Genomic DNA, 23,473 nt, shown 5'->3' with positions numbered 1-23,473 from the left:
GGAAAAGGGCCTGAATATGGTGGCGGTGCCTTGCAGGCACCTCCAACCATATTATGATGTGGCATATTACATACCTTTCCGTGGCGGAGACTCCGCCATGGAAAGGAATGCATTATTTGCTATGGGGGCCCGTTGCGGGCCCCCAGGAGGATGGGGTGTACCTATGATACCCCCTCAAACGTGCGGTGCCTGTCACGTTGTGCATGCCAATGCACAACGGCCATTCATAGAATTGTGGCGGGCGGTGCTGTGAGCAACACGGTTGCAGAGGGTGTGGCACTATCTACCGATGTCACAGAACGGCTCACACTGCTGCTCTGCACCCTACGCTGTTGCAATGTATCTGACCCCGTTTCAGACTTGAGTTATACAGTGAATATACTCACTCTCGATGGTCTAGTTCATTTCAAACTGTTGAAGTGCTTCCTGCAATTTCTCTTATTCTCGTATAGGGGAGTGTTTCCACGCTCAGTGAGAGAAACATTTCACAGAAATGTGACATTCCACTGCAAAAAATGTTTCACACACTGAAACAATTCCCCTATTTCTCTCAAATGTGTGGCAGATTTACAAGAAACTAATGCAGCGTGGTGCTGCAAGTCATTTTGCTGCGATACGTTGCTTTAGTTTCGAAGCACAGGGATGCAACATATTTACAACAATATGTCACATCTCTGCGCTTCCTCCTGTGCTGGCTCACAAACTGCTGCCATGCGCTGGCACCCTTTCACCATGGCGCAAGGATGCCTGCGTCGTGGAGAGATTGTTTTTGTGCAGGAAGGGGCACCTTCCTGCACAAAAACAATCAATTGAGGTGATTTCTTCTTCCAATGCATTCTTTAGAATGCAGCAGGCATTGCAAGAGGAAAAAATGGGGAGAAATGAAAAGATTTCTCCTTGTTGCACCTTGCTGCTCTAGGGTCGCGTACCATTTGACGCATTTCCAGATTTATCATTGCTCGTAATTCTGCAAAATGCATCAGTGGGCATGGGTGTTGTGTGGGAACACCCATAGCAACACCCATGCCATACCCCTAACTCGCAAGGTGTTCTGTGAAATGGGGCGATATTTGCAAGTATAAGTAAAGCCACGCAGTGCGGCTTTACGTGTCCTTGTAAATATCACGCAGCAGGTTACGCTGTCAGTGCGTCACGCAACGTGACGTACCAGCAGCACACAGGGCATGGGAATCTGTCCTGTGTTTGCAAATTTTGCCCTGCTGGCGCTCACCTCATCTTATGTTACACCATGAATAAACAACTGGACAACTGCAAAATTTCTCAGTTTTTCACAAACAAAAAGTCAGTTTGCAGTGCATTAGCTTTTTCACAAAACAAAAATATATTTCAACCAGAGCAGCCTCTCAATGTTGCCATATAATTTAACAATTTCTAGTACATATGTCAAAGTGCATCATATATGATTGTTGTGCATCCATTGATGCTTCTCAATGCTTCTTTCCCCATTGTAGTTCATAACACTGTTGCTTGTGCTACAATGCATTTCAAGCCGCTGCATTGCATCCAACGCTGAACGTGAAATTGCATTTTTAAGGCTCCCTTTTTTCAGTTTTTACAGATTTTCACAGAAAAATACAGACAGAAAACGATTCAGTTTCTTGTGTTTATTTATTTTTACATGTGGATAAAAACGGAAATTGGGCTACTTATTGAGTGATTCTAAGTCCTGTTTGACATGACTGCCAGGCCAATAGCTGTGTGGATTGATGGGTAAGGGTGTTAAAAATAGAAAGGTATTTTAGTAAAGAAACTAAAACAGCAGTAGATAGGCACAAGGTAGATAGTGAGATTTGCATATTTTCATATAAGTGCATTGATTTATTTTCTGTGGGTGTTCACATCATTGAAAGCTGGCAAATATTCACACTTGAGTGAACATTTATCGATTAAATAAATGTGGACATATACCAGCTAAAACTTCATTTTTTCACAAACCCAAAATAAATATGGATAAATACAGATAAAATTAACAAAAAATCATTATATGGATGAGTACAGATAAAATTAACAAAAAATTATTATGGATAAATTCCGACCGAAATGTCAATAAAATAAATACCATAAGACCGGGAGCCCTATCCATATTACACCGTTGCTCTGAACCCACACTGCTTCTCAGTGACGCAGTAGACCATCCACTGCTGCATGAATCCCACAAACTCCCTCACATGGCAGTGTATCACAAGTGAATCAACAGCTTCGAAATTTGTGAGCTATTTCAGTGAGTTCCCTTTCTTTTTTTTTTTTTACTTCAGTAAGATTTTATTGAAATTTTAAGAAAGGAGTAGTACATAAGACATACAAAAAAGCGAAGAAATTCATTAAAATACAAAGAAGCGAAAAAGAATAATCATAAAAATACAGTCATCAATAAAATGTATCGCAACATCACAAAATTTGTCATTCAAAGGAAAACAGAAGAAGGGACAAGGAGGAGAAGGGAGGGGAAGGGAGAAGGGAATGGAAATATACAATTCATAGCATAAATACTTAAATAAGTAGAGTTACAAATACTATATGAGCAATACAACACCAATAATTATACCTGTACATATGAATCTATAGGAGACCAAAAAGATTGAAAAGCCGAAGAATTATGGTGAACACCTTGTAATGACAATTGTGCACCTCTTCTTGTAAAGACAATCCAGGACCACCAAGCATGGACTGAAAGAGAGGAAGCATCCTTCCAACAAAAGGTGATGGATTTTAACGCAGCTGATACAAGAAAATTAAATAATTTTGCTTCAATATCATCAAGGGGTATACTCAAAGCAACAGATTTACATATAACTAAATTATAAGAGGGTAAATCAGAAATAGGCAAAATTTTCTGTATCATGTTCCATACTTCAGACCAAAATTTCAAAATAGTCGGACAGTCAAATAACATATGACGTAAGGAACCAGGATGTAAATTACAATGCCAGCATATATTAGATGGTAATAAGTGAGCTTGAAATAAACGCAATGGTGTCCATAAGGAATTAAATAAAATATAAGCATTAGTTTGATAAATAGATACTAGTAAACATCCAGAAATAGAAAGGGACCATAATAAAGACCAGGAATCATTTGGCAGTGATAAAGATAACTCATTATTCCAGAAAGTAGAAATGGTATCAACATTGGAACCTAAGGATACGGTAAGTTGTTTATAAAATACAGACACCACTTTAGAGGATAAAGAAACAGTATTAACATAAAGCAGAAAATCAGCTGTCATTTTTGGAGGGATGCCATTGGGGAAGGAATCTAAAATAGAATTACAGAGGTATTGATATTTTGACAGATCGGATAAAGGCAGATTATATTTCTTTTGGAGTTGAATAAATGGAATAAACTCATCATCTTTAAAAACATCTCCAAGATAAAAAATACCTTTAGCAATCCAGGAAGACCAAAAGGAAATATTTCTATTTAATTTGAGCAAGGCACTATGCCACAAGGACAAATGTACTGTAGAAAGTAAGGGGGATTCAAAATTGGAATCTAAATCATTAAAAATTAATCTTGATGATTTAATTATGGAAGAAGAATGTACAATTTTAGATACGGGGGACATGTTTAATAGGGATAATAAAGGAAAAGGTTTGACAAGGGAAGTCTCAATATGAAACCAGATAGGGGGAGTAAGCATAGGAGATATATTGAACCATAACGAACTTTGTTTAAGAATAAACGCTTTATGATACAAAAGAAAATCAGGTAGTGCAAAACCAATATGACACTTGGGGATTTTTAATTTTTTATAAGCAATACGTGGAGGTTTATTATTCCATAAAAATTTCGATAAGAGTCTGTCAACATCTTTATAAAATTTGAGTGGAAATTGAGTCGGAATCATTGCAAGAGAATAAAATATTTTAGGGGCAATAGTCATTTTAATAGATTCCATTCTCCCCCACCAAGAAAGGTGAAGGGAGGACCATTTGGATGTTTTTTGTTTAACATATTCTATAAGGAAATCATAATTTAATTTTAAAGTAGCATGAAGGGACGATGAAAATAATATTCCAAGGTATTTCAATTTGCTCTTTTGCCAAACTATATCTGGTGAGGGTAGCATATCAGGAGTACACAGCATATTTAGTGGAAAAAAATCAGTTTTAGTAACATTTAACTTATAACCTGACACAGTAGAATACTTAGAGATAATATCAAGCAAAAAAGGAACAGAGGAAACCGGATTACTAATAAATAATAACACATCATCAGCATATGCTAAAGTCTTAACAGTAATATCATTGATAGTAATTCCCTGAATATTATCACATTTCCGAATGTAATTAAGAAATGGCTCTATACCAAGTAAAAATAAAAGAGGGGAGAGGGGACAACCCTGACGAGTTCCTCTGAAAAGGGAAAATTGGTTAGTAATCTGGCCATTAATAAATAATCTAGCTGTGGGAGCATAGTATAAGGCAGAAATCATACGAATAAAGGAGGGGCCAAAATTAAAAGATAACAAAGTTTGAAATAGAAATTGCCAATGGATTTTATCAAAAGCTTTTTCAGCATCTAATGCCATAACACCAGCAGGGTTAAGGATAGTGGGGCTTTGCTCAATAACATGTAATAACGTTCTCGTGTTGTTAGCAGAGTATCGATTTTTCATAAAACCAGACTGGTCACGGTGAATAATTGAGTGAAGGATAGGTGCTAACCTAGAAGCAATAATTTTAGCATATAGTTTACAATCTTGATTAATCAATGAAATGGGCCGATAATTAGCAACAAGGGTAGGGTCTTTGTCAGGCTTGGGAAGTACAACAATTAAGGCCTCAGAGAAGGAACCTGAAATGGTACCTGATGAAGAAAAATGAGAAAAAATCTGGGCCAAAAAAGGTAAAAGATGATGTTGAAACTCTTTATAAAATTCGGCAGGGATACCATCAGGACCAGGGGATTTTTTCTTGGGAAGTGATTTAATGGCCATGAGAATTTCTTCAGTAGTAATGGGTAAATCTAACTTAGTTTTATCAGAGGAGGAAATGTGAGGTAAATCAGAATGTTGTAAAAAGGACTCAATTAAAGAATCATCACAATAGTCTGGTTTATTATATAAAGTAGAGTAGAAATTCAAAAATTCATTAGCAATCTCATTATGGGAAAAAGCAATGTTACCCTGAGGGCATTTAATGGAAGTGATCTGAGTTTTATCTCGTTTAATACGTAAATAATTAGCTAAAAGTCTACCAGACTTATTAGCGTTAAACCGAAATTTAGCATTGGATTTAGAAAGTTGTATCCCTGCTCTAGTGCTGAGAATAGCATTGAATTCATACCTCAGCTTTTGCAATTTTTCTTTATATTGGAGATCATTAGATGTAATAAATAAACATTCAAAATGAGCTATTTGCTTCTCTAAGGATTTAACCTGTGAATTAAATTTCTTATTTTCATGAGCCATGATAGAAATAGTGGTACCTCTAATATAGGATTTAAATGCATCCCATCGAGTGATGATAGATGTAGACCCTTCTGGATTGAAAGTGAAATAATCCTGAATAGCCTGGAGCATTTTGGGCTTATGAGTGTCATTAAGGATAATGTCAGAATTCATACGCCATCTGGACTGTTTAGTAAATGAAGAGGATACATTTAAAACAAAAGAAATCATAGCGTGATCTGAAATGTCGATGGTACCAATGGTAGGGTCATTTGCAAATTGAATAAGGGAAGGGGAAAGGAAAAACTAGTCTATTCTGGAATGGGAATTATGAGGGTTGGAGAAAAAGGAAAATTCTTTACCAGTTGGGTGGTGTAAGCGCCAAATGTCAGCTAACTTGGTGGTTTGAAGAAAAGTCTTAAAGGCATAAAAAGTCTTGGATGGTCGAAATCGAGATGTGGACAGTCTATCTAATGAGGGGTCCACAAAAATATTGAAATCACCCCCAAAAATCAACAGAGCATTTCCCAATTTTAAAACTTCAGACGTAACAGTGGACCAGAAAACAGGATCCTCTGACGTAGGGCCATAAACATTAATCAGAAAGAAAACAGAGTCATGAATTTTAACTTTAGCTATAATATATCTTCCATCAGAGTCTGAGATCTTATGCAAGACCTGACAATGCAACCTTTTGGCAAAGAAAATGGCGACCCCATTCTTTTTACCTGCAGCAGGTGAAGAGACAATAGAGTCCACCCATTTTTTGTTCATATAACTCTAAACTTTATCATCAACATGTGTCTCTTGGACAAAACAGATGTCTGCCTTAGAATTACCTAAATAATCTAAAATTTTTAAACGTTTTACTGGATGTCTTAAACCTTTGACATTAAGAGAAACAATTTTAATATTATGAACATTAGCCATTAGGATAGAAGAGAAAGAAAAGAAAGAAATGAGAACAAGAAGAAGGTGGGAGAAGACAGGTTAAGAGAGTAACTCTGACTGAAAAATAGGAAAGGGAGAAATAAAAAAGAGAGAGTAAAGCACAAACATACCACATAAATAAAGACATGGAAACGCACACCCGTTCCTCAAGCATGGCCAGTTACCGTTGGAGCCCATAAAGAAAATTAGTTAGAAACCTGCAACAAGAATTCAGCGAGAAGCAGTCAAGAATTAGGGTCCTGTGTATCCATTGATGGAGGAACCTGCTGTTCGAGGAAAAGACGAAGATCTTCTGGGCGCTGAAAAGATTTAGAGACATTGTCTTTCCAGACTCGCATTGTAGAGGGATCAAATAGGCCATATTTGAAGCCAAGGCTCCTCAGTTGTGGACGAAGAGAAGAGAACTCTTTACGGATAGCCACAGTTTCTTTAGCAAAATCCTGATGGATGAAGATTTTGGTTCCATTCACCAGCAATGATGGTATTTCACGAACAGCTTTCCGAATAAGAACCAGATGATGGTGACGTAGGACCTTAAATATCATCTGCCTTGGCTTTGAATGACGAGGATTACGATGTGACGGAACTCTATGAGCCTTATCAATTTCAAATTTTTCTCTAAACTTAATATTCAAGAGACCAGGCAAAAGAGATTCAAGATAAAGCCGACAATTGTTCCCTTCAATTTCTTCAGGCAAATTAAAGATGCGTAGATTGTATTGGCTATTGCGATTCTCTAAGTCCAGCAGCTGAGAGTGCATTGGAATAATTCTGGCCATTAAAGGTGTAAAAGCATCCAACTTATTCTTATTATCTTGGATTTTAATGGTATTATCTGACACCTTCATGGACATAGAAGCCATATCTTTACGAACATTTTTAACTTCTGAGGCAATGGAGTCAGTATTTAAACGCAAGGCTTTAATTTCCTCCAAAATCAGAGCCAAAGAAGGTTCCGAGGATTCCACCACTTTAGATTTTGTTGGAGGAGGGGAAACCTGCTGCTTCCTTTTATTTGTAGGAGCATTTTTCGAATCCATTCTGAGGAGAATAAATGTTCCTTAATATGAATAAAACAGATTGATACAAAATTACCTCAAAAAGTGATGAAGAATTGTTGTAAATATGGACCAATGCAGTAGAAAACACCAAAAAAGCCCAGGTGCAGCAGCTAAACACAGCTGTAGGCGGAGTTAGGCCCCAAGCCAGCCTCTGTCTTAATGAGCTCTCTGCCCCCAGGTTCACAATCTCGGCAGGAAGTCAATGAGCAGCATGGAGCAGAAGCACTGGGCATGAGGAGAAAAAGCCCATCGAGCAAAATCGCTGGAAAAATAACTCACAGGTGAGGGAAGGCTTCAGCAGGCCAGCGCTGGCAATTTCGCTGTGATTAAAGCAGGTATTCGTCGTTTAATTGAGCTAAAAGCTCCTGGAAATTACGGAGCTCCGGTGGCGGCGGCCATCTTGATTGACGCGCTCGCGCGTCTCTCAGTGAGTTCCCTTTCTAACAGAAAAGGTCCTCGGTTATATTTTGACTTTCCACATACTCGTGTAAAGGTGGATGAATCTATTACTCGTCGGGGAGTGAGATGCTGCTGCAGTGTACCTTGGATTGTTTATAATGCTGCAGGGCTTTTTACTTTGCATCAGTGAAGCTAACCCATCCTCTCATCAGTGCTAAGTAGCTCACACCCACCCTGCTGCAATGGATCTCAGGGTTTCCTTCTCAGTAGTGTGATCCCCGTCACCCTTCAGTGCTGCATCGCAGAATATGGCTTCCTCCATGCTGCATCTACTGTGAAACTGTTTACAGGTATTAGGGTGTATTTTACAGGTTGTCTCTCAGATTTCACTGTATCTCAGACTTCCTACGAAACTTGCGGTGTATCAACAATGATCCAAAGTGTATTTCACATTGTTCTTCGGTGCTGTGAGTTCTGTTGGATGAATTATCAGTTCCGGAGTTTATTTATTTATGAATTAATTAAGCATAATTAGACCAATGAGCATCTTGGCATTATGAAACTCAGGGAACAAACAGTACCATTAGCTACCGGTTAAAGGGTAAGACCAGATTGCAGAAAATAAATATTTTCAAAGATCTACAGAACCTCAAAGAATCGTCAGTTAGGGGCAGCCATAGCGAGAGCTATTCCAAAATGTGGCCCCAGAAATCAGAATGTTCTTCCACTGCTTCAGGATAAGTCAAATCATGGAATTCGAGAAAGCCATGGGCGTCAAATCTTAGAGGCCTCACAGATACAGAACACTCCAAATAATTGCTTAGAATAAAAAGGTCACTTTGCGTAGTAGGAGAGGTAAATAAAGTTTTGAGGTAAATACATTGGGGCATATTTACAAGCCCCTATCGCCACATAAATGTCACTTTCAATGACTTTTCTGTGGCAATACGGGCTTCGCCTTATTTATAAAGCTGTGTTAAGTCACTTAACAGGGTTTAACGCTGCCTTGTAAATAAGGCCCCCTTTCACGCTACACACACACTTAGCAAGAAAGGGTTGGTCAATGGGTGTTGCGATGGGCGTTCCACCACAACACTCATGGAAAGGGGCGACCACTCGGTCCCCCCGAACGTATGGCGGAGTGCCTCGATCCCCCCGGGAAGCCATTTTTGGGCGGGAGGCGCGTCTCGGCTGGTATGCCCGAAGCGGCGTAGCCGGGGCGCGCCTTTTCCCGCCCTAGAGTGGGCTGGCCTAGACACCAACGTAGCCAGCCCCGCCCTAGGGGCAGGCAGGGGCGGGTTCTCGCCCGCCCTGAAGACGGATAAAAAGAGACGCAAGACCAGAAGACGTCCTCTTGTTCTTGTGCTCCGAAGCTGCACCTCCTCGCTACCCGTGAGCTCGGGACAGAACGAAGAGCCAATTTTGAGCGTTTTGATCTTTTTCTTTGTCTTCTAGATACTTCGTCGGAGAAATGCCAAAGAAAGTCGCAAAGAGGATGACGACCGACCAGATGGTGCGGGCCCTTTGCAAAGAGGTGTCCGACATAAAGAAACAGTTGGCGAAACGGGACGGGGAGGAGGGTTCGGGCCCTGCGCCGGCTGGAGGGAGACCTAAGAGGCCGAGAAGGGTTCCAGCCGGTGGAGACGTCCCGGTCCCCTCTGTACCGCTCGAGACACCGACCCCAGTACCAATGGAGGGGAATCCAATCCCCGTTGTCGTCACCCCGACATCCAAAGAAGACATGCCCCCCGAGCTGGCAGCACTGCTAGCAGCTTGGTTGGGGGATAGTAGTGATGGCGCCACGGCTGCCGAGGCACAGGCGCTGATAAAAGGGCTTCGTGAGAAGAGAGACGCAGCCAAAGTGACTGCGCCGTTGGCGGGAATAGACAAGCCGCAAGCGGCCGAAGCTGCGTCCGGTGCAGGTAAGCGGCCATTGCCGATTGCAAGGGACGAGTCAGCACCGTCTCGTAGAGAGAGATTGGGACAACATGTGCCTTTAGCTATAAAAGAAAAGATCTGGGCTGGGGAGTACGTGAATATTTTCTCCTTGCTTGTTGATCACTATGAGGTGGAGCATGTTAAAAGTCAGAAGGACCTAATGCATCCGAGTGTTTGGCGCGCAAAAATGGCCGCCTTTAAAGTAAATGAGAATATTGGCAACTGGGGCAATGCGTGGGGTATTTTTACATCGATTTTGGGGGAACGTAGGCCCGAGTTGCTTTCTGAATTTCCCATGTATCAATCACGAATTATGGGTTACTCGACAGCGTATCAAGGTAACCATTGGTTTTGTTATGACAATCTGTTCAGGAAAGAAAAGGAACATAACAAGGGTTTGACTTGGGATTGTTACGATTCTATAACATGGGATAAAATGAAAGAATCAGGAATGTTAAAGATGCCATTGGTTGGGAGCAATGTTGTAGATTACTCCCGCCAAAATGTGGGGATGCCCTTTCGACCAAGTACGAGCACCGACGATCAGTCGAGGCCCGCAGGCAATACAGGAAGGAAGGGTTTCTGCTTTAATTTCAACAAAGGGAAATGTACCAGACCTCCAGGATCGTGTAAATTCAAACATGAGTGTAGTACGTGTGGGTCGTCCCATCCTGAGTCATCGTGTAGAGCCAGAACGGGTGAGAATGGGGGTAAGGGAGGCGCCAAACAGGTCTAAACTAGTCCGAGGGGCGCCTTTACCAACCCCGATTGATACCTTGGCAATGATTCCCTGGCTCAGTGAATACCCGGATCGTACTTCTGCTGGGGTGCTGCGGAACGGTTTTTCACATGGTTTCCGCATCCCGGTAGGGGACTTTCAGGGTGTAGGGATTTGCAAAAATCAACTTTCTGTTTTACAACATACATCTGTGGTGCAAGAAAAAATTCAGAAAGAGGTCAGCCGGGGACGGGTCGCTGGCCCGTTTAGTGTACTCCCGGTACCGGATTTTGTTTGTTCTCCGTTAGGGGTGGTCCCTAAGAAGGACCCGGGTGAGTTTCGTTTGATCCATAATTTGTCTGCTCCGCACGGCCTTTCGGTGAACGACGCAATTGATCCAGAAGTTTGTTCGGTGCGATACGCATCGTTTGATGAGGCAGTAGCCATCTTGAATCGCCTGGGGCCCGGGACGTTGATGGCGAAATCAGATATCGAGTCAGCGTTCCGGTTGCTCCCGGTACACCCAGACGATCAGCGTCTTTTGGGATTCGGGTTCCAGGGGTCATTTTACATGGATAGGTGTATGCCAATGGGATGCTCTATATCATGTGCTTATTTTGAGCAATTCAGTACTTTCCTGCAATGGGTGTTCACGAAGAAAACGGGGTTCCGAAATGTAATGCACTACCTTGACGATTTTTTGTTCCTTGGTCCCGCCGGAAATCCCGAATGTGCTCAGGCCTTAGCTGAATTCTGTGTGTTGATGGGTCATTTTGGCGTGCCATTGGCACCGGGTAAAACTATGGGTCCCACGACTTGCCTCGAGTTTTTGGGGATCGAGTTGGACTCAAGGGAGGGGTGTTTTCGTTTACCAGCTAGCAAAGTGTTAAAATTCAGGGCAGCCCTCCAAGTATGTGTGAATGCATCTAAGGTTACACTGCATCAGTTGCAACAATTAGTGGGAAAGTTGAACTTTGCCTTGAGGGTGATCCCAATGGCTCGCCCTTTTTCCCGCTCAATTGCCCAAGCGATGGTTGGCCTAAAGGAGGGTCATCATCGCACGAGGTTATCGGCTGAGGTCCGCCAGGACATGCGGATTTGGTTAGCATTTTTGGCGGACTTCAATGGCCGAGTCGTCTGGAACAAGCCAGCCGTGTCCTCAGAAGAGCTTGGGCTATGGACAGATTCAGCAGGAAGCATAGGCTTTGGCGCCATCTTCGGCACAAAGTGGTCTGCTCAAAGGTGGCCCCTATGGTGGCACGAGAAGGGGCTAACGAGTAATATTGCTTTCCTTGAACTATTTCCCATTCTGGTGGCCCTGAGAACCTGGCCAGAAGGGTTCAGAGATCATTCTGTCGTGTTCTGGTCCGACAATATGACCGTGGTAGAATGTATCAATAGTCAGGCAGCCCATTGTAAATTGTTTTTGAGGCTGCTCAAAGAAATTGTCCTACTGTGTATGCAACTGAACGTGGTATTCAGAGCAAAACATGTCCCAGGGGTGATGAATCAGGCTGCTGATGCACTGTCTCGTTTTCACATGCAGGCTTTCTCGGGTTTCCTTCCTTCAGCGGACCCGGAGCCGGCACCCTTCCCCGAAGCTCTCTGGTCTCTCGGTGCCCCGAACTTCGTCACCTCGTGGGAGAGAGTCTAGCACCTAGGACAAGGAAGGCATATGAAGGGGCGTTCCAGGCCTATTTAGCCTTTTTGGGGGCAGAGAGAGGGGGACTTTGGGGTCAGGAAGAGTGGGTTCTACTTTTTCTGATGTCCTTACGTAGGGCTGGGAAATCGGTGGCTACGGCCCAAAGGCATCGTGCCGCCATTTCTTTTGTTGCCAGGGCCCATGGCATCCTGGACCCAACAGCGTCTTTTACAGTACAGAAAGCGCTGCGTGGGTGGCAACGCCTAGAGGGTCGCAGAGTAGACGTAAGACGACCGATAGGTTTAGACAGGTTGTCCCAGTTACTGGCCACACTCCCTAACACATGCTCGTCCCCTTTTGAGACCTGTTTGTTCCGGACTGCATTTACGCTGGCATTTCACGGGGCTATGAGAGTTAGTGAGCTAGTTGCAAGGAACAAACAGGATGTGACGGGGGGCTTGTGCAGGGAGCATGTTCAGATCAGGGGTGATGCGATGATTGTCTCCTTTCTCAGGTCCAAGACTGACCAAAATGGGAGAGGGGACTGCACGATCATTCGCAGGGACCCCGAGTCATCCATGTGTCCGGTACAGTGCTTAGAAGATTACCTAGCACGAAGGGTGGCATCATGGGGGGGGACATTGTTGAGGCATGCAGACGCCACCCCGCTGACGAGGTTTCAATTTCAGCGGGTGCTTGCAATGGCCATTGCCGCAGCGGGCTTGGACCCGGGCGAATTTGGGACCCATTCCTTTCGAATAGGGGCTGCCACTGAAGCTACAGCCAGGGGTCTTAATGTAGAACAAGTGAAACGTGTGGGGCGCTGGTCCTCCAATTGTTATAAGAGGTATGTGCGATTGCACATGTTGTGAAGCTGTAATCATGTACTCACGCTTCTTGTCTTTTGTTTGTTTTCAGTTGCGCAAGCCTACGCGGCAGGGCGGACTGTGCAGTCGACCCAACACCCGGCCAGCGGTCGCACGTCACCGGCTGTGAGGAAGGAGGTGTGGGTCGTGGGCCACTCATTCGTGAGACGGGCCGCAGACGTATTCAAAGCAGGTGACATGATTCACGTACCTGGGGAATACGGGTACAGAGTGTCCTTCTACGGAAGGGGCGGTCTCTGTATTGACCAGTTTCAGGAATTTTTTGAGGGTTTGTTAGAGCGGATGAGGTCACCGCCGTCCATAGTCATAGTGCATTTGGGGGGCAATGATTTGGTCACCACCGGTAGACGACTTCTCCTGGAGGCTATGCTATCCACAGTAAGTTGGTTAGCGAGGAGAGTTCCGGGGTGCATAATTGCGTGGTCTCATATGTTACCACGAAAAGTGTGGCGGGGGGCTATCTCAATCCCTGCTTTGAATCATTCTGTTAGAAAATTGAATAACAAAGTGAGTAGGTTGTTCCGTTCCAAGACTTTGCATTCGATCTCGCATAGTTGTATTAACGATGTCAGTATGTATCTGGGGGATGGTGTGCATTTGTCGAGGGTGGGGAATGAGTTACTCATAGGTGACTTCTTAGCTTGGTTAAAATCGTTAAAACATGACCTTTAGGTAGGAGTTTTGTGGGGGGTCCGGATAGCCGGTCAACTATCCGGACCTGTGGCGGTAAGGTCATGATCGGTGAGCACTAATTGGTAGATCCCTATGAGTGGGCGTCACCCAACACGGATGGGAGCGCTCGGGAGAGGTGGCCATTGGCCCCTCAATGGGGAGGCGGTCCCGTCTAAGGGCGGGTCGCCGGAAGTAAAGGAAAGGCGGTCAAGGCCCCTTCCTTTGTAGGAGGGGTTACAGCCCCCTCCTGGGGGAATTTCCCGGGGCCAGTGTCATCTGCGACGGCAGATGCGGTAAGTTGTGTGGGGTGGGGGGAAGGTCCACGATACCTTCGAGATACCACACACAAGTCTTCGAACGACCTTTAAATGGCGTCGAGTCTTAAGTGCCCCCGTCAAGTCAAGGGAAATTGTTAGTAGTTGCACTTGAGGTAAGCCTCTGTGCTGTCGCCCCTCCCAAGTGGGAGGGGTAAGTCTGGTTAGGGATCTTGACACCGGTTATGACCTTGCTGTTGGCCCTTAAACGTTAGGATGTACAATTTCAGTGTTTCTAGAGAATGTTTTTTGTAGGATGCTAGTTCGGCTAGGAGAACCTCTGTATTAGAGAATATGTTAAGGTTAGCCAAACATCGCAATGTGATAATGAAATTGTACATAACATGAAACGTTTAATGTTTTAATTTTTTGTTTTAATAAATACGGCCGGGAGGGTCACTCCCTCCCACATCCAAAAACTTTAAGGACTGTTTCCGGTTTCCCTCCTTTTGGGGATTGTGTTGAGAGGGGGTGGCGGGTATCTCAGCCATATGGAAAGGGGCGACCACTCGGTCCCCCCGAACGTATGGCGGAGTGCCTCGATCCCCCCGGGAAGCCATTTTTGGGCGGGAGGCGCGTCTCGGCTGGTATGCCCGAAGCGGCGTAGCCGGGGCGCGCCTTTTCCCGCCCTAGAGTGGGCTGGCCTAGACACCAACGTAGCCAGCCCCGCCCTAGGGGCAGGCAGGGGCGGGTTCTCGCCCGCCCTGAAGACGGATAAAAAGAGACGCAAGACCAGAAGACGTCCTCTTGTTCTTGTGCTCCGAAGCTGCACCTCCTCGCTACCCGTGAGCTCGGGACAGAACGAAGAGCCAATTTTGACCCACCCACCAGCCCCTGAGGACAGCAAGTCGTTGTGCAATAAAGTGAATTTTATAAATATGTTTTCCGTTTTGTTTACAGGCTATGAAAGTACCAGTTTGTTGTTGACCATAATAAAGTATGGTGATTATCGTGTAAGTTGTTACGATTAAAATGATTTGATGTAGTATCGCATTTTAAACATATTCTTTCGGTCGTAGCGACCAATGTTTTCTTAGGTTGAGTAAGAATTGTCGTATTTATTTTTTGGTAGGCGGTAAGGTCATGATCGGTGAGCACTAATTGGTAGATCCCTATGAGTGGGCGTCACCCAACACGGATGGGAGCGCTCGGGAGAGGTGGCCATTGGCCCCTCAATGGGGAGGCGGTCCCGTCTAAGGGCGGGTCGCCGGAAGTAAAGGAAAGGCGGTCAAGGCCCCTTCCTTTGTAGGAGGGGTTACAGCCCCCTCCTGGGGGAATTTCCCGGGGCCAGTGTCATCTGCGACGGCAGATGCGGTAAGTTGTGTGGGGTGGGGGGAAGGTCCACGATACCTTCGAGATACCACACACAAGTCTTCGAACGACCTTTAAATGGCGTCGAGTCTTAAGTGCCCCCGTCAAGTCAAGGGAAATTGTTAGTAGTTGCACTTGAGGTAAGCCTCTGTGCTGTCGCCCCTCCCAAGTGGGAGGGGTAAGTCTGGTTAGGGATCTTGACACCGGTTATGACCTTGCTGTTGGCCCTTAAACGTTAGGATGTACAATTTCAGTGTTTCTAGAGAATGTTTTTTGTAGGATGCTAGTTCGGCTAGGAGAACCTCTGTATTAGAGAATATGTTAAGGTTAGCCAAACATCGCAATGTGATAATGAAATTGTACATAACATGAAACGTTTAATGTTTTAATTTTTTGTTTTAATAAATACGGCCGGGAGGGTCACTCCCTCCCACATCCAAAAACTTTAAGGACTGTTTCCGGTTTCCCTCCTTTTGGGGATTGTGTTGAGAGGGGGTGGCGGGTATCTCAGCCATATTGATTCTTACGCTCCCCCATATTTACAAAGGTGGCATAAATATGGGGCAGCTCCAAAATTAGGACGAAAAAAAACTCTGGTCTTATCATGGCACAACAAGGAGAAATGCTTTATTTCTCATTGTTTTTGCTGTTTCTATGTGTGCTGCATTGTGCACCGTATTTATCCAAAACTGCACATTCCTGTCCTGTTACCTTACACTGGCGCAGTTTTGGCAGCCTAGTGCCAACCCAGGCTCCCTTGCACCATGGTACAAGAGTGCCCATGTTACATGCACGATTGTTTTTGTGCAGGAGGGATATCTTCCCACACAAAAACAATCCTGAGAAGCGTATTAATCTTTCTAAGTGTGCTTCAGAATGCAGCACACATAGAAAGAGGAAAATACAAGGAAATATAAAGATATTTCACCTCATTACTCCTCATCTGGGGAGGAGTATCTTTTTGGCCAATTCCTAGGTTTTCCAGGTTTGGTAAATCTGGGAATGCATCAAAAATGGGGAACACCTGCACAACACCCATGGAATGCTTCCCTTGAGCAGAGTAATGTAACACAGCGATTTGTGCTGCGTTGCATGACTATACTTCCATATATATATTTTAAGCCATTCAAACCCATGCAAAGTGGATTTGTGTGGCTTCAAAAATATGACTTTAGATTTTAGATTTTCTACACCTTGTGTGTTGCACGAGCGGTGGTGCAAGAGCGACAAAACCAGGTCATAAATATGGCCCTCTCTCTCTTTCTCAGGGTTAGTGAATCAAACAATTGATCAGACAGAGATGCAGTGTAACTTGGAATCTGCCAGTACTGCAGTTTTTCTCATACTGCTTGACCCGCAGTATTAACTAAATGGTCTCTCAGTAAATCAATAGGGTCTCTCTGTGCTTGAGGATTGATGTTGTGGGTTGCATTGGAAGAGTTACTTCAAGCAATCTCTGTGAGAGGGCTTTGGGCCCACAGTGAGACCTAAGGGCGCTCCATACAAGAAGTACCAGCTATCATCCAAGGCATACTTGCCCGCCTACACTGAAAGACAGAGTTCCATTACACTGGCACACTCTGTAAATTTGCACATGTGCTGGAGAGAGAGAGAACTATGCATATGTTCTTATTAGGGACACTAAATGAGAGTGTATACCAGTGCAGGTGTTCAGTAAGGGACCATTTTTGTAATAATGTCCCATGCGTCTTCATAGTACCACATTTCTGACTTATGGGATCTTCTTTTTTTTTAGAGTCCAGTATAAAATTTGTATTAAGCAAACAAAAATTAATGAAAAAAGGTTTTAGAAAATGTCTTAGCCATTGCTTTTGCATTAAAAATGAAAGTAGCCACATAACAGAACAAGCCTTGGCATAGCCAATAGGTCTCCCTTTTTGGAATGTAAGTGATTTGTCCTAAGATTTTTTTTGTAGTGAGTTGTACTATGTGTAGTGTCTGTGGTATTTATTGTTTTAGTAATATGTGTTATGTAATTATATGGTTGTGGTAGAAGGGTAGAGGGGTAGAAAAGAGGGTAGAAGGGTAGAGGGTTATAGGGTTAGTAGAGGGGTAGAAGAGGGATATTAGAGGGCTATAGGGTTAGTAGAGGGGTTGAGGGGTATTAGAGGGCTAGCAGGGTAGTAAAGAGGTAAATGGGCATTAGATGGGTATAGGGTTAGAAGTGTAGATGAGAGGTATATGATGGGTAGAGCGATAGTAGAGTGTTAGGGTGGAGAAGTGTGGCTCACTGGTTAGAGCAGGCAGACCCTGAAGCAGAGGTCAGACCCGGGACCAGGGTTCAATTCCCGACGCGGCAGGGTCTTGAGCTCAAATGTCCATGGACTCGATAATTCTCGCTTCGGTGCCTGACCTAATCATGGGTTCACACTCTGCAACTCTGGGCATTAAGCTTGCTTAATCTCCACAACGGCCCCCCGCGGCGGGATGCCTGGCTTTCACCTTGGGGATGCCCTGTAGGGGCTATCTCACAGGGAAAAGCCAGGACGGGTTCCCAAGGCAAGCGCGGAGATACCCCTTCGGGGGTCGATTCAGGCGCTATATAAGAAACATAATAATAATAATTTGAGGAAGGGTAGTAGAGTGTTAGAGTGGTAGAGGGGTAGTGAAGGAGTAGATTTGTAGAAGTTGGGTAGTATAGGTGTAGAAGAGGGTTAGTGTAGGTTTTGAAGAGTGGTAGTAGAGGGGTAGTTGAATGTAGGTAATAGGTTCTATACAACCTTTATTGGAAGGTGCCGTAGTGGTAGATATGGAGATCAGCCTTCTGTTTAATTTGCAAAGCAATGTAATGCATTACAATTTTAATAGTATGTAATCTTATGAGTTACCAATTAAAAGGAGACTTGTATAATGTTTTTTTGTAGAAAAATATGTATTTATTTTAAACATACCCTACTAGTCTGTTTATGAGGCTAGAGGTTAAAACATATAACTCACACTTAATAGCATATAGTAAATTACCATAATCTATATTGATCCCTAGGGGTGTAGTAAAGTAAATAATGTAAACAAACCCAATATTATTAAAGAGTTTATGTTTATAGTGTTAGAGGGGTAATACAAAGGTATAGTTGTAGTAGAGTGTTAGTGGGGAAAAAGAGGGGTATTAAAGGCTTAGTAGTGCAAAAGGTTAGAGGGGTACCAGAGTGTTATTAGAGGGGTGATAAAGGGGTATCTGTTTATATGGGTATAAGGGTAGACAGTGCTATCTGTAATTATATGGTCGTTGTAGAAGGGTAGAGGGGTTGAAGAGGGTATAAGGGTAGAGGGTTATTGCATTAGTAGAGGGGTAGAAGAGGGATAGTAGAGGGCTAAAGGGTTAGTAGAGGGGTAGAGGGGTATTAGAGGGCTAGAAGGGTAGAAAAGAGGTAGAGGGGTAATAGATGTGTATATGGTTAGAAGGGTAGATGAGGGGTATAGGAGGGGTAGAGCGATAGTAGAGTGTTTGAGGAGGGTTAGTAGAGTGGTAGAAGGGTAGTAAAGAAGTAGATTTGTAGATGTGTAGAAGTGGGGTAGTATAGGTGTAGAAGAGGGTTAGTGTAGGTGACAGGGTATTATCCAATTTTGGCTACATAGCCCATAAGTGAGGACTAAACAGGAGGGATGTCTTGACAATAGATTTACAGATTAAACCACAGAGTAGTTACATTAACTTTTTGTACATGGCAAACTCTGTGTTTTTCAGTGATATAATATAGTTTGGTCACATTTCTGTAAATATTTAACAGCAAATGTTTGGCAATTTGAACACGCGAATGTGCAACCATTTAAAAAAATGCACATATGTAACGTATTGAGGCAATCTAAATGAAGGGTTAACTCTTAGGGAATTATATGATTTTGAAGCCTTTAGAGCACAAAACATCACACACCCTTACTTTTGTCAGAAATACTTTCTTTAAATTCTTTTTAACGTGTTATACAGCTCAGATTTGCCCCAAGGGAATTGCAGCACTTTACACGAGAACCACATTACATTGCACAAGGGCAGATTAATATGTTTCTTTAGGTAAAGGGAAATTAAGTGATTTGCCGCATATCATAGGACGTTGAGAAGACGCTGGTACTTGAGCCTTGTTCCCCAGTTTAAGGGTAACTTTGGTCGTTATACCACAGGATCTACCTTTCACCTAATAACAAACAACTGGTGGTTGTTTGCATTGTATATGTGCAGGATATCAAATACAGTTACCGAGAAATGATTAACTAAACGAAAATAGGAAGGACTAACTTAAAGGTATCACTGCCCCTTTTCATAATTTTCACAATGTGGGGCCCTGGGTGAATGAAGGGGCATGTTTGGCCAAGTTATCCGCATCAGCCCAGTGAATTTACCTGCTGTGATAATCTCTGCCCGCCTGGACGTCCTGTGGGTAGGTGAAAGGCCAAATGGAATAAGGAAGTACAGAAGTAATGCTCCAGGCTAATAAAAAATAATGAATCTCCCTATAGGGATTTTCTTTTCCTGCTCTCTTGCCAGGGAGCATTTTCACAAAATAACAAAGAAAAGCAATTAAACAAATACCACACCGGTGATAGTTTCTTCTGTTTTTGCAGCAAGTTTAATTAACATTGCATGCATTGTGGGAATTCGAAGATTTTGAGGGAAAGTTGCGATTCGTATAATCTTGAAAAGCTGGAGAGCCTAATTTTTTCCAAAATCAGTCTGGGGGTTGCTTGTGTTCCTGTCAGAAAGGATATGGCTTGGCAATTTGCACTAGACTCATCCTATTGGAGCAGAGCCAAGGTTGATATGCATATGGCGGGTTCCAGTGTGAGGTAGAATGGTGGACAAAATAATAGACTGGATATTGACCCAGTGTAATTACCAGTGGCTGTAAAATATTCAACCAAACCACAAGTTACTTTTAAGTTTTCCAGATCAGAAAAGTAACCACATTTACAACTGCATCGAGAAGCAAAAATGACTAGCCGAAACAAAGCGGAGGATGAAGACTTCAAAGGAAAATAGCCACAACTATTTTCCAAGTTTTGTAACCTAACCTAGGGGTCGATTATCCTGCCTGGGGCAGGGACCGTCCACCACAAGGGAGGAGGTACCGTGCCCCGAATTAGGATGCACCCGCCACAGGTGCATCCCGCATTTTTAACATTGCAGCCGAGGGTGCTCAAAGCACCGTCCGCCGCAATGTCAAAAAAGCATGTTGTGTGTTTCACAGCACAACAGGACAGGCACCGCGCGGTGCCGCCACGGAAAGGCATTTCCCTCAGACCATCCTAATATGGCTGGCAGTGTCTGATAGACACCGCCACCATATTAGACCGCGGCGGAAAAGCGGCGGACGGTCTTCCCGCCAGCCACGGTCCCCCCACCATTGTAATATGGCGGGGGAAAAAGGTGGCGGATGAGCGAGGATGGTGGATGGTTCACCACCGCCTGCATGGCCGTGGCGATCCGTCCGCCATCCTAATCGCCCCCCTAGTATTGATTGGGCCCCCTCACCCTTCAGTATGTCAGCGCAATTCACTCCAGTAATGTGTTAATGTCTCATCCTGCTACAAATGGTTTTGTCTACAGTTAATAATTAATTATTGTCTCGTCCTGCTACAATTGCTACCTATCATCTACCATAGATAATTTATTAATGTTGTATCCTGCAACAATTGCTACGTTTGATAAAAACCCAATAAAAATTGTTTAGCAATCAAAAGGCTCACCATGCCATCTTTGGTCACTCAAAATGCAAAAGGTAAATCCTGGTCATAGAGGAGCGCAAGGTAAACCTGGTGGTATAACTTGTAAGTCTGGTCTTCAAACAACTTATGAGCAATCCACCATACATTAAACCAAATGTAAGCTATGATACGAAATCAGAGGAGTATGTGTAGAAAAGGAGTTCCCTGAAATCCTTTGTGAGCAGCCACCACAATTTGAGCTGCAGACTATTGTACTCCATCCGCAAGCCAATAATGACAGTGCCTGCCGAATGCCATCCCTCAAAAGTGAGGCCCAACAAAATTATGCTAACAGCTACAGAAGAAATAGTTTGAGGAGATGGCATAGATCTAAGATGTCAATTTTCGAACAGTGAAAGTTGTAAAGTCCAGGTTCTTCACTGAATTTACAAGCTTATGGCAGATACTCCATATTTTGGACCAGGATTTGAGCCCAAGAGGTCTACACGAGTGCCAACTTTCACTCAGTCAATAGCTCTCCATACAAATCCCCCCTTCTCCATACATTGTCCAAAGAGAGATTCTTTGAACCACATTTAGGAGGTCACAAATAAAAAGAAAAATGATAAGTCTAATCAGAGAACAAGCAAGCCAGCTATGGCACAGCGTTGAATCTAATCCAATTCGAGATTAAAAGGGCAGTCTTGACTGATCTCTGGTATGAACATTTGAATTTTACTGCATGCTTATAGCATTGAAGGACAAGCCACTGTAATTTCTTGGTACTGACAGCTGGATGGGAGAGGAGTGGGCATTCGCTGGGCAAGTGGTTTTGTTATGTATGCTATTGTTACTACCAGTTCTTATTATCCCAAGGCAAGCCACTTTTGGCTTTCACTATGAGATTTGTTGTCGCTACTCCTCAACGAGATGTGCTTGAGGAACCTTTATATAATGCTCTGGTGTGGCGCAATCCTGAGTCTATAATACCTACATAGCAACTGAATATTGTAATTTGTGTTCAATATGACAAATTCAATAAAGCACAATTGGAAAATAAACAGGGCAAGCCAAACCAATGAGATAAAATCCAAGAAAGTTGTTGGTGGCTAGGCATTTTTCAAAGAAAAAGGAGGATGGTTTTTGCTCAAAATAGTATTTCTAATCTAAATGTAGAAAGGCTTCTTATTCTATGTACCTTTAAAATATTTTACATTTGTTTTAGAAACTGAGTTTATCCCATAAAAAATGTGATCGCAAATGCTTCACACCGCAAACACATAATCTGCTTGATGCTCAGCTTCCAAACCTTCTTTAGCTATTGTTTACATTTTAGAACTGCAACTTCAGTTGAGTGGCCTTAAGAGGCCCCATTATCATGGCCCACAGTCACTTTCAGTATAATGGTTTATACAGAAGCTCCTGTCCATGCAAATGGCCTACAACTTGCTTTACGAAATGTCCAAACTGGAGTTCTTGAAGTCAATTATTCAAGAACTTTTATTGTTTATCAGTCGTTTTGGGTGAATCACAATAATGGTACTTTTCACAGTAAAAAATATATTTTATAATTTGTTGAAAAGCAGTTGTTGTCGGTTTCTGTTAATGAAATAAGAATTTAATAATGTTTCTGCGCTCGTACACATAATTTGGAGAGTAGATTAGACAAGTTACGTTCTCTACAGGACATGTAGATTTTTGTTGCATTTTGGCCTTTTGACAAGTAGAATATTTAAGACATCCCACGCTCCTGATGTGGTCTGTGCATGATTACAAACATGTCTATGAGATACATACTCATACATCAAACACGTAGAAGGTGATGAAAAGAATGGGTGCAATTTGTCTAACCGCTGGCAATTGCTCTGTAGCATTTCAATCCCTCATGCCACCTCAGTTTGGGCCCAGCCTTATGTAACTCAGTCTTGACTCTGCTCCAGGAGTAACAGCTGAGCCCAAACTGAAGCAAACGCAAGCAACGCAAAACCGGTTTCGCCCTGCTCGGTGCTTATCTGTCGGGTGTAGCTTGGTTCCAACGGCACTGTGAGCTTGGAACCCATATCTGGACATACCCTTGACAGGGCAGTACATGCAAAAAACAGAAAAGGTTATGCAAGGAACGCTTGCAGTTTGTCTAACCACTAGTTTTGTGTGTTATTAAAGAGGCTAAGAAATAACAAAAAATGTATCTAAGCCAAATCGGAAAAAAACACATTAAAATGTACTACATCAAATGTGTATGTGACACACCCCCTTAGAATGCAACGGAAAAAACAGAAAGTTTTTTTTCTTTCTCTGAGCAGACAACCACATACATCAACTGAAGGCCCTTTGCGTCAGTCAAGAGCTATCAGGCCAGCGACCCGCCAAACTGCAGGGGCTCACCCCAGCCATAAAAAAAGGATTCTGGTTCCTCCATTGGTCACATCGCCCTTTCATTGGGCGAGTTACATACATCAGTAAATACTGCGGCTGCACCCTCCAGCAAAGTTACATAACACTGCCTACA

Source organism: Lissotriton vulgaris, chromosome 5 (genome assembly GCF_964263255.1).
Source record: "Lissotriton vulgaris chromosome 5, aLisVul1.2, whole genome shotgun sequence".
Classification (NCBI taxonomy): Eukaryota; Metazoa; Chordata; class Amphibia; order Caudata; family Salamandridae; genus Lissotriton; species Lissotriton vulgaris.
This window is presented reverse-complemented; position numbering follows the sequence as displayed.